Consider the following 11,236-nt stretch of genomic DNA (forward strand, 5'->3'; position numbering starts at 1 on the left):
CCTCCCTCTCCTATGAACTAACCTCGTTATCTCTAGCTTGCTGCTAGCATATATAATACCTAGGCCGTCCTTCCCTGGAAATTTTCCACTAGCCTGCATCTACGAAGTGGGTATTCACAGCCACGAAATCACGGCTTCAGAAACGTCTGTTAGTCTATAAGTGGCAAGGATTCTCTGCTGCTTTATATACAGGACAATTCCCATTCCACTGATTCTCAGAGTTGGGGACAGATCCTGCAGAGAGCTCTAAGTAGCATCAGAATGTTTTGCAAAGAAGACAGTCTAAGAAAACAGCCCATTGCAGTGTCCCTTCATTCACCTGTTATTATCGTTTATTAATTGCGGTATTAAGTGCAGCATCAACGGTTCTATTGATGCTAGACAATCGCAGACCAAAGCATTCATTTAGCTAAACGAAAGAATGATTATGCTCCTTACATAGGATCTGAAACAAAAAGTCACCACCCAAATCACTTAGCCCACATGGCAACGATTCACAAGAACTAGCCTCTGGAAATAAGAAGGTTTTCCGGGCTGATTGCAAATACAACGGCTAGGATTCATGCTTATACTGTGTGTGAGAAGGCAGGAAGCAGCAGAAAAGCGTGTGAGTTGCCCTGGAGGAAGCGAGATACAGTGCTTCTTAACCACAGAACTCGGAAAGCCAGACTGATTCCGAGCAAGGAAACTACCTGCTGTGATTTTTTCCACGTGTTCAGGAAGCAAGAATTGTGTAGCTTTGCAAATAAAAACCAGGTTGCACCAAAGAAATAACTACTTAGCATCAATTTCCGTCTAACAAAAAACAACCCAGCAAGCCCCAAATACGGCTAACCCACTTGGATCAAAGCGGTACATTTATTATCAAGAACAGTGTGTTTTTGGCCTTGCCTCTACAAAGAAACATGCTCCATAACCCAAAGAATTACAGTCTAATATGGACAGTGACAAAGCGTAATAGATCGCGCAATTGCAGCATGATATACAAGAGATAGGCTGGATAGCTTTTGGAAGCAGCACGATATTACATTTAATCGGTTACCCATGTGCTATAAGCGCCTAAGGGAAGCAGCCCCCATCCCAATTTCCTTCTTTACCAATAAACAGGTGTGGAATTAGGTCACAGACAGAGCTGTGGGAGTCCAGTCTGAATAGCAGGAGTTCTGCTGCACAGAGTGTGAGGTGTATGTACGCGGCCTCTGTGTCCTCTGTCCTGTGTTCATAAGGATTAAAACTATTCAGTGCAGTGTGGAGGAAAGTTCCCTCCAGGCCAGCGATATCGCCAGCCCCTGCATACACGAACGTGTTACTTAGAACTTCCTAGCCCCTTGCCTGCAAATTCCTGTGGTGTCAAAGCTCCTCCAGAGCCAGGTGCAGGGATTAGGGAGACGGAAGTCGTTGCAAAGGAGGAGGATGACAATGGGAATGACTGTGGTTGCATCTCCCCCCCACCATGCATTAGTGAGCACAGCTCCTTTGTTGCTGTTCAGCAGCAGCAGAAGTGCAGCGGTATCACCTCTGTCCACGTGCCGAATGCTGCCGTTTATTTTGTGCTGTGTGGATTAGCGCCCTCGGCGACTGATAGCCTCACTGAAGAATGCCCAAAGTGGAGAAAAAAACTGCATGCAGCTTTTGCTGCCACCCAGCTGATAGCAGCTGGCCTGCCTCTGAACAACCCCCCCCTGCATCCTTCCATACAAAATGCCCTTCTGACAGGAGAGCAGGTAGCATGTGCTCTGACACAGTCGTAGGAGATGAAGTCTTCTTAGAACCTGACACATGGTCCGGAATGCAGTGTCAAGGTGCCCTCGACTTTGAGCCCCAAGTCCTGGGCAGGAAATGCCTAGTGATGCTGTCTGAGCCAGGGCGAGGACAGCGAAGAAATCCTCTTTGCAGCATAACCCCAAATGAGCATGCCTTATTGCTGCTGCCCTTCCTTCTCATTCCCTCCCAGAACAGAGCCAGTTTTCTCCTTCCTCCATCTATCCTCCTACTGTCTCTTCCCTCCCATTTTTGTTCCCCTCCCTGGCACTGGTTTGGTGGTGCAGCTGCGAGGTGCTAAGCTGAAGAAGGAGTTCTAGCCTCACTCTGAGATTTAGTCCCCTCCTACTCTCCTTCTGCAAGAGTTCCCAGCACTGGCCCCGCTTACAAGAAGCTCAGGCTCCCTGTCGCATGAGCTTCCCCCTCACAAGTTGAGAATTATCATTGTCCATAGCTGCCAGGAGGCTGTTCCAGGCAAAGAGCTCTCAGTGAGATACCAGCTCAAACCAGGTAGCCACTGAATGATACCTGGACTTTGCCTGGCCTCATCTACCATTTGAAATGAGTGCACAGGCAGTGCGCTCCCTGCAGTTGGTCTGAGTGAAGAGACTGTTAGTCTATGTTTTCATATTCCAATACGCCGCAGGCTTCAGCATTTCTGCGGCCGAGACATGTGCAGAGATTGAACTACCCTGAGAAGAGGCCAAAGCTTGGCGTGTTTTCTATTTTGTTGAGAAGCAGGAGAATATACAGAGACACGATCAGCTCCCAGCCCCAGCCTGCCACAGGCCGTACCAGGTAACCTGGAGAACGAACACAGAGCTGCCAGTCGCATACTGCTTGTCCCCAACAACGCCCTCTCAGCAAGGACAGCACATAGGTTCGGAGGGAATGACCCAGAAGACAAAGCCCCCTTGGAATGTTCACTCAATAGCTGCAGAGTGCTTGCCTGGACAAATTAAAAACAGCGGCTCCATGACACCAGCCAGCGAAGCCGGGCTGAACCGTAACAAGCACAAGGTGAGGTCTGAAAGACCGGTTTGTGCTGACACTTCTCGCTCTCTGTTTGACAGCTGATCAGTGACAGCCTTGAGATCCCAGCAAGTACAGGAGACGCTTGTCTGGTATTACTTGGAGACCAAGAGATACCGCCTTTGCAATGACATCACTTTTGAGGCTGAATCATCTTGTCCCTTGAGAATGGACGGGCCTAGGGGAGGGGGAGCCCAAACACGCTGAGCAGAAGCAGCAAGCTAGAGATAATCCGACGGTTATGTTCAATCAGGGAGGATCGGGCCCTGTTCTAGCAGTGAGGTTGTGCAAACAACGAGAGAAACTGTGGTTCTGTCTAATTGGCAAGCCATTCACAGTCTTGATGTTTAGTCCAGAAGCTGATGGCTGTCAAATTTTGCAGATGAACTGAGAAGCTTCGCAGCTTTCTTTTTGATTAAGTCTGTCACGTCCTGAAGTTTTTTTGCCTGCAGGCTTGCGCCACCTTAGCCGTCTGCTTATATGCTGCGCTCAAGGAGGTGAAAGTGCCCTCTCCTACATCGTTTTTTATATTGCCATTCCTGATATCTGGGATTTGTTCCATTTTATTCCTTTTCCTATATGACTGTCCAGTGTTGGATGAGTACATACAGGGCAATTGCTGCATATGCATGCGTATATTACTTGTATGGACGATGCGGTGAAGAACCAGGTGATTTTCAAACAACTTCCACCCCACCATCACCTCAAGCCATGGACCCAATCTACACGGAGGCCACTTTCTAGCACCATGCGCTGCAAATAAAGTGTCATGGTCACATACACCAAACCCTATATCGAAACCTACGACCGCCTAGGCCTACCTTCATGCTCCAGCTTCCATCCCGCACATCACACTGATCCATTGTTCTGCACCAAGCACTACGGTACAACCGCATCTGCTTACTAACCCCTCAACAGAGACCACACTACAAAATCTATCCACCAAGCATTCTCAAAACTACAATCCCGCACGAGGAAATTAGGAACAGATCAACAGAGCCAGACTTGTACCCAGTAAGCCTACCTACTGCAGACAAACCAGAAAGAACAGCAACAGGACTCCACTGCCAATCACATACACCCCAGACTAAATCCTCCAACGCATCATCACGATCTACAACCCATCCTGACATGACACACTTCACAGTCATGGTGAGGCCAATCCTTGCCCACAGACAAACCTGCCAACCTGAAAACATTATTCTCACAGCAACTGCCACACCGTACTAGTAACCGTAGGTCAGACACCAATCCATTGCAACAAGCCTCAGATCCAACTTCTTGCCCACATATCTACACACGACACCATCACAGACCTAACCAGATCAGCCACACCATCACCCGGTTCATTCACCATGTCCACATGCACAATGTAATATATCGTGCCATCAGTGTGCAGTTGCTTGCGCCGTAGCAAGTGCCTATCGTTACGTGGTTGCGTGACTCGGTTGTCTGTACTCGGGGCCATCTGGACAGTCTCGGAAATGATTGGTGAGAAAGATAACTGACCTCGCCGACGAACTAGTATGACAGTAGTGATATGCATCGGTATGATCGCAGGCAAATTGAGATGTCTCAAAATCCCTTGGTAGGTGTAGGTATCAGCAGATTATATTCGCCTCTCGTGGGCGTGTCACATCAGCTGTGGCAGTATTGAGAGTCAGCACTCGCCCTGTCATATATAACTTGGTTTGTTCCAGTCCTGCAGAAAATCGCAAAAGAATAGAGACGGTCCTCTTCATAGAAGACCTCACAAGTGTCGACATACGAGATATCTGGATGTTCTTGCTCTCAGGTTTCACTCTCCTCCGTCGACGAATTTGACATCTGTCAGCTCTTGGACTATAGCCATAAGACTTGGTAGATAGGTGTGTTGTACGGTGTTGGTCTCTGTATTTTAAGCCAATTGATCCTGAGGAGGTATAGCCAGACGAGTTATCCTCGGCTCCTTGCGTCTCCTCACACTCGCATGATTCTGGCTGCAGGCCACTCGGGATGTAGGTCATGTCGCAGGCTGTGACGATTGCCTCAGAGAATGCTGTGCGATTTGAACTACATATCGCGGTTTGATCTCTCGCTTTGGACGTTGCTTTCGGCATATACTAATACTATCGCGCCTGGAAGATGTTTCCAAGTGTCTATATCGTGACATACTCATGACTCTTAATGCACACGATAGTGGTAGTTGTGCACCCTACTCGCTCGAGTAGGACCCACTGTCGATTCGCGTACCACGAGGTCTACTGGTGTAGAATGCTATTTTCATGGCATGGTGGCCATAGGCGATGTGTGTCTCTTGCATACACGGACTTCATTATACTCAACGGTGCATACAAGATCGCACTCGTCAATCATGCCCATTCCTCAACTGCATTCTCGCAGCATGCGTGCGCACATCTCTGCCTGCTAAGTGTAGAGTGCTGGCACGTAACATCTCAGAGACAGTCACTATGGAAAGATAAGAGGAACACAATCAGATTCAGGAAATTGACATGGATTGCACAACTCACGTGGGATGGACGCGACTCCCTTTTCACACACACAGTTAGATAGCAGCACTAGCGTCCCTTATCCCAGTGCATCCCTGCAGCCAACTGCTCCTATACATGTCACTAGTTTATTAAAATGAATAGTTCTGGACACTCTCATCTGCCAAGAACTGCCTGAGCTCAGTTCGACGTGATCTTATAATTTGACCATCAGTCTGGACGCCATACCAAGCCGACTGGTGGTCTGTGTCTGTGCCTAGATCTCAGATACGGCATGTTACTCTTGGCTTTTTACACTTTTACTAGGCTTAAACGGCACATACAGATACTATGATCTCCAGAATTTCACTAACTCTTTATCAATATAGTCATTGTAGCTGAAGATTAGCTAATAAGAGTCTCACCCACCCAATCACTAGCTCTCTGCTCCATGCGCTCAGACACGCTTTGCATGGCGCAAGAAATTCTACCGCAACTACCCTCTGAGTGGGACATAAGTGAAGTGATGTTCTCATCCTGCTAGCTCACGGCTCCAACACGCTCTGTTAGTCTATTGTGGGGTGTCGTCTCTGTTATTGCTCAGAATATAACAGCCGGCGCTCATAGTGCATATTTGTACTACTGCACTATGTAGACTTGAGTGGCTCATACCTACAGAGCTGTGTCTGTAGAGCGATGGGGGCAGAGAGCCAAGCCCAGCAAAAGCTCGTGAGCTTGGCCCTAGCGGAGTATACGCAAACAAGGAGAGGTACAGTGACTTCTTTTTAGAGCACGCGCAGATACGTGCCGTGTTGGTGGGAAAGCAGACTGTGTGGGTTTGCGGGACTAGTCATACCGCGTATACATCTCTCATGGTGCGACTCTTCCTGGCTATTGGTACCACTTGTGTCAGGTGGAAGCATGATTTGTCGTAGTCTGGGCAAAACAGGATAGTCATTACTGACTCGGCACTGCGAGACGATTTGATGTAACCTTGTGCACCCGGGGCCAAGGATCCTCTCTTTCATGCCCACGTCTTATCTTTCCGGGCTCTTCGCTTATTCTTCCCGTTCTACTCATCTGCCTGGAAGGTGACTGGCATCAGTTTCCATCACCAGTATATAGTGCCGCCTGTGAGGAACAGGGAAAGTGTATGCAGTCATGGGGCTGAGCTATGCTTGGCTGTGGTTACCACCCAAAAACCATACCAATGTGATTGGTGCATTGTGCAAAGCCCAAGAGGCATGCCCCATTGCAGGCTGTGTTGGCTTTTTAATATTTTTCTTATTTTCCATTGGGATGGTTTGGGAATCTCGTTCTATGTCCCCGTTGATGATTCTGGTTCATTCTATGAAATTGCTGCACTGATTCCATCGGTGATGTCAGTACAGGGGTTGAGATCCCTCGCTCTTTCCTCCCCTGTCTGGGAGTTAAGCTTAGCCCAACAAAGCAGTATTAACCTTTACTGACAGTCGCTATCAATATAGGTACGCTAAGGAGACGGTCCCTGAGTGGAAAACCTGTTATCCAAGTTTATAAGGGAGTGCGAGTTGCAATCCCCCGAACAGGAGAGCAGAGTGGAGCAGAGCAGGGTGTAAAGACAAGGGGTTGAGGCAGGGGAGAGACATGAGGGGCTGGCATGCTTTGATGCAGAGGGTCCTTTAGACTCTGGGCCAGCTGATGATGAAGGCAGTGTTGCAGGAAAGGACTCCATGTATTGCAGGAGAGCATGTGCAGGAGGGGATCCTGGATCCTTGGGACTTTGACCAAAGGCCAAAAACACTCCAATGGTGAGGAAGCTAAGGCAGGACAGCATGGCGGTGTATTTGTTGTTTTTACCTCAGTCTGTATCTCTTGAGCCTGACTAACGGATGTGTTTTGTTAGAAACCTTTACAATTCCCGTGTGTTGTGGGCCTCAGCTAATCACATATTCCTTGCAGGGTGTGAATGTATCGCAGAACGCCTGGGCAAGGAGTTATTGTCTTATGTACTGGAGTGTCTTGAGGTGTGTTAGTCTGGTCCTGTGGCGAGGCAGCTAGACGCAAAGTGCCTTTCCTGAAGGGTACCAGCAGGCTGTGCCCAGGAATTGTTTTCCAGAGAGGCCCAAAGAAGGAGCCAGTGCTGGAGCCACCGATCAAGGAACACTTTAGCGCTGGGCCCAGTGTGTTGGGACCAATTCACAGCCTGGTGAGATCCTGGTGTCCAGAAGGGGAGCTGACTAGGGCTGTTGACACTCCTCTGCCAATTTGACGGCCAGAAAGGGATGTTCATGATTTCAACTGCAATAGATGTCGGATAGTTCCGATGACCGCAGCCTCGCTGATAAATGATTTCCACCTGCCTCCTGCATGTCCTTGTGAAGGTGGAGCTTGGTGCAGTGACTTTTGAGCTTGTCCTTTAACTCAGATGGGTTGATGATGCTGAACCGATCCACCGGAACGTCTCGAAGTCAGACTCCTGACCCCGGGCTCTGTATTGACAAAGAATGCGTCATTGTGGAAGCCACATTACAGTGCTGTTGACACAACCTGGCGGAATTGCGCCCCAAAACAGCCAGTGCAGCTCTGTGCTGAGAATTCCGCTCATACCAGGGGCCTCTCTGCTCTGCTCGAGACACAGTGGATCATGTTTGCTCCCCTCGTGCAAAAAGTCAGGAGAGATAAGGCTTTCATCTGCACTCCAATTGTGCACTCGTAGAGGGCCACATCTTTCCACGGATGCCCAGAGCATGTCGAACCCGATTATGCACCAGGGTGTGGAATCCATTGTGCAGGAGGCTGATCACTCATGCCCCATTGTTGGATCCTGCTGTCCCCTCTCCGGTGCCCCAATCTGCTCCTCCCATAACTGCGCATTATGCCACGTACCCCTGGCGGTCAGAACGAAATCAAATGTCCGGTTGTTCCTGTACACCCAGCACCTTGAGAGCGAGTTGGTCTCCTTTGTTAGAGGGATTGTTATTTCTGCATGACGAGAGTTATTTCCTTACACTTTTTAACTGCACTCCTGCCTCGCCAACACCCACCACTCTCACTCATTGGTTTTCACCATCGTGTGTTCAGAGAAAAGACATTCGCCAATACTTGGCAGTGACTTAGGGTTGAACTCTCTAGAGTTTTGTCTTCACAGCTGAGCTGGCAATGTGAGCCCAGCTTCAGCAGCTCGATGGCGTTATTGATGCCCGGGTGAGGGAGCCCTAGGCCAGTCTCTTTGCAGTTTGCATCAAATAACCCTGGATTTAAATTCACCCCCTTTGTTGTTTCAGCTAGCAGCTATTGCTCGTGTCGACAAGCGTCAATGACAGTTTCACGTAACAATCGATAGATAAACCCTAGAATTAAAAAATGAACCCTCGACCCCTTGCAAGTGCCAGCATACATGCGCTTATATGAAAAGCCGCTAAGTCGTGATCTCAGGTCATCGCCCTGGACTGGGCCAGGGCTGGTTAACGGAGGTACAGCCACCGTATTGCCACACCTCTTCCATCGCTGCTTTTGTTCTCTCTGTTTTCAAAGAAAGACAAGAGTATAAAGAAAAGTCCCTGGAGCTGTTATGTCTCCCCGTCGCAAAATGTGCAACTCTAGCGCCAGCGTCGCAGTCAACTATCCGCCATCCGACCCAACCACACTCCACCCAACCTGCTACGAGTTCGCGAAATCATGGCTCTAGCTCTGCGGGCAGGTGGACGTTCGCCTTGTGAGCAGAACGTGCAGATTATACTGCTTAATCCCTCTCCCCTTGCCTCCCACCCAGTTTGGCACTTGGTTTTTGATACAGCTGAAAGCTCTTGGCAGCAGGCTGAGAAGCCCAAAGGAAAACTACAGGTGCCCAAGAGGTGTAATGTGGAGTTCTTACAAGAAAATACTATCTTCAATACATATGGACATACGGCCCCCACTCTTGCGTATTAGACATGATGGGGTCTGGCTTCTCAAATATTGCAGTCAGCATCACTGTTCCCTTTCACTTGTGTTATGTGAGACAAAGATTTCGTTATTTATTAAGTGCTGACTTGGTGCGGACCTGTAAAAAGCCATAAGCCCTGCCCCGGGAACAAAAATAGCAGAACCGATGCTCTGGCGATGACCAGTGGATTGTGCCAGCCTGGAGCTTTTTTAAATACTATGGTAGCAGTTGTCTGACATGACTTTTCCTCGGCCATGCCGAGGAAGGCGTCTGAGGGGGAGCTGAAGAAGGGAGGGTGAATACGTTGGGGTCCTCGGAGAGGTTTCGGCCATGGGACATATCTTACATGTCTCAGCCAATGCCTTTTGCTTATCACGACTCCAGGCACCTTGTGGAAATTTTGACTACTTTATCTTCTTTCTCTCCGTTACAAGGTCCAATATAGTTCCGCTCTCGACGCATAGCCTCAGGCCTCTGCAGTGTTCATGGCTATGTGGCTGGTGCCACTGCGGCCATAAACGGCAGCCCTTCTGGCCAGACAGCTCTTAAATGAGCTTCAATCAATCCAGACTGCTCTCATAAATCGAAGCAAGGAATCTGATGCCTCTCGGCCCCCTGCATTCAGCAGCCCAAGCTCGGGTTAGTCCTCCCCAGCTTTCCTCCTGAGCTCCCCGATACACAACAGGTTTTTAACTCCGGCAGCTTCAGAAGGGTCATGTTACCCATTACATCCACCCCACCACGTGCAGTTCAAATGTCCTCCATTTAATAACATGAAATCATTGGAGTCTCCAACCCAGCCCCAGGTCTGTGACTCTCCAGTCGGGCGCCTATTAACCCGACATAATACACATACAGCGACATCTTTATAGCTGAATGTTTCAACGCAAAGAGACCTGTCTCTCGATGTCTGACGCCCCCTGCAACTATGTGCCCTTGATAGGGCCGGCTCCGGTGCTGCCAAACGCGACATAAGTTATCCACTGAATGAGAACTCCTCAGAGAAAATCCATTTAAAGTCATAAACCCACAGGCAGCCGTTTAAGGTGCCGCCGATTTTTCATGAGCTTGATCTTTCAATTCAACATTTGTATTAAAGAGCAGGAGGGACGGGAAGCAGTGGGGAGAGAAAGAGAGAGCCAGACCCACATTAACTAGAGATGACTTCAGAGGAGGCCATAGAATTATCGTAGACTTCCTATTGGCAGGGTGGCTTATTGGATTTTAGCCGCCCAAGCAGGTCAGTGCCGGCGTCTTGGCAGTTGCCTGCCAGAACAGCGTCCCAGGGTCCCTGCGGATATTAGTGAGACCAACCTGCGGGGAGATTCCAGTCAAATTGCCGCCGAAGCAGCCTGATCCTGCCGATCAAAAACCTCCCGGACCCCGGCGAAGTCGCTCCCGCGGCTTGCAAGCCACGGACCTGCTCTGGCCGTGCTGGAATCCCCTCGGAGCTGCCCTGCCATTTGTTCCCTCTATTCTCACCGAGAGTCGGGCACGCTAGTTTCTACAATCTATTTGCAAAGTTCTAGTCTAGTGATGTGTAGGTATTCATATGCCCAAGCCATATAGGCCAACGGGTTGCATATGCAGACATCAGTGATCAGGGAGGCTTGGAAAGGGCTGGGCAAGGCACAGCCCCTCCCACGGACCACACTGAATTATGTGTGCCAGCTCCCATTGACATCCCTCCCAGCCCACCCTACTGGTAACTGCATGAACTGCACAACAGTCACCAGCGCACCTGCGCAGTCACGCGCGCACTTATAGCCACCACACGCCAACATGGACAATGTGGACTGATGCCCGATGGAAGGAAAATGAACAGCTCTGTTGAAGGCCTGTGGGGCTCCAAGAGCCACAGAGGCTTGCTGCGCAGGCTCCGTGCGTCTACACCCGAGGAGGGAAAGTTGGGAGAGGAGGTTGCATTTCGGTAGGGATTCGGAGGAGCCCCAAGCATTCATGAAACGAGCTGCAAAAAGCCGGCAGAAGTGCAGCTTCCATGGACTCCCACCTGCAGAGGAGAGCAGACCGCCCACGGAAGCAGAGGACTGCCGAGGGGCCCCACAGC

The sequence above is a fragment of the Chelonoidis abingdonii genome, chromosome 4 (genome assembly GCF_003597395.2).
Source record: "Chelonoidis abingdonii isolate Lonesome George chromosome 4, CheloAbing_2.0, whole genome shotgun sequence".
Lineage (NCBI taxonomy): Eukaryota > Metazoa > Chordata > Testudines > Testudinidae > Chelonoidis > Chelonoidis abingdonii.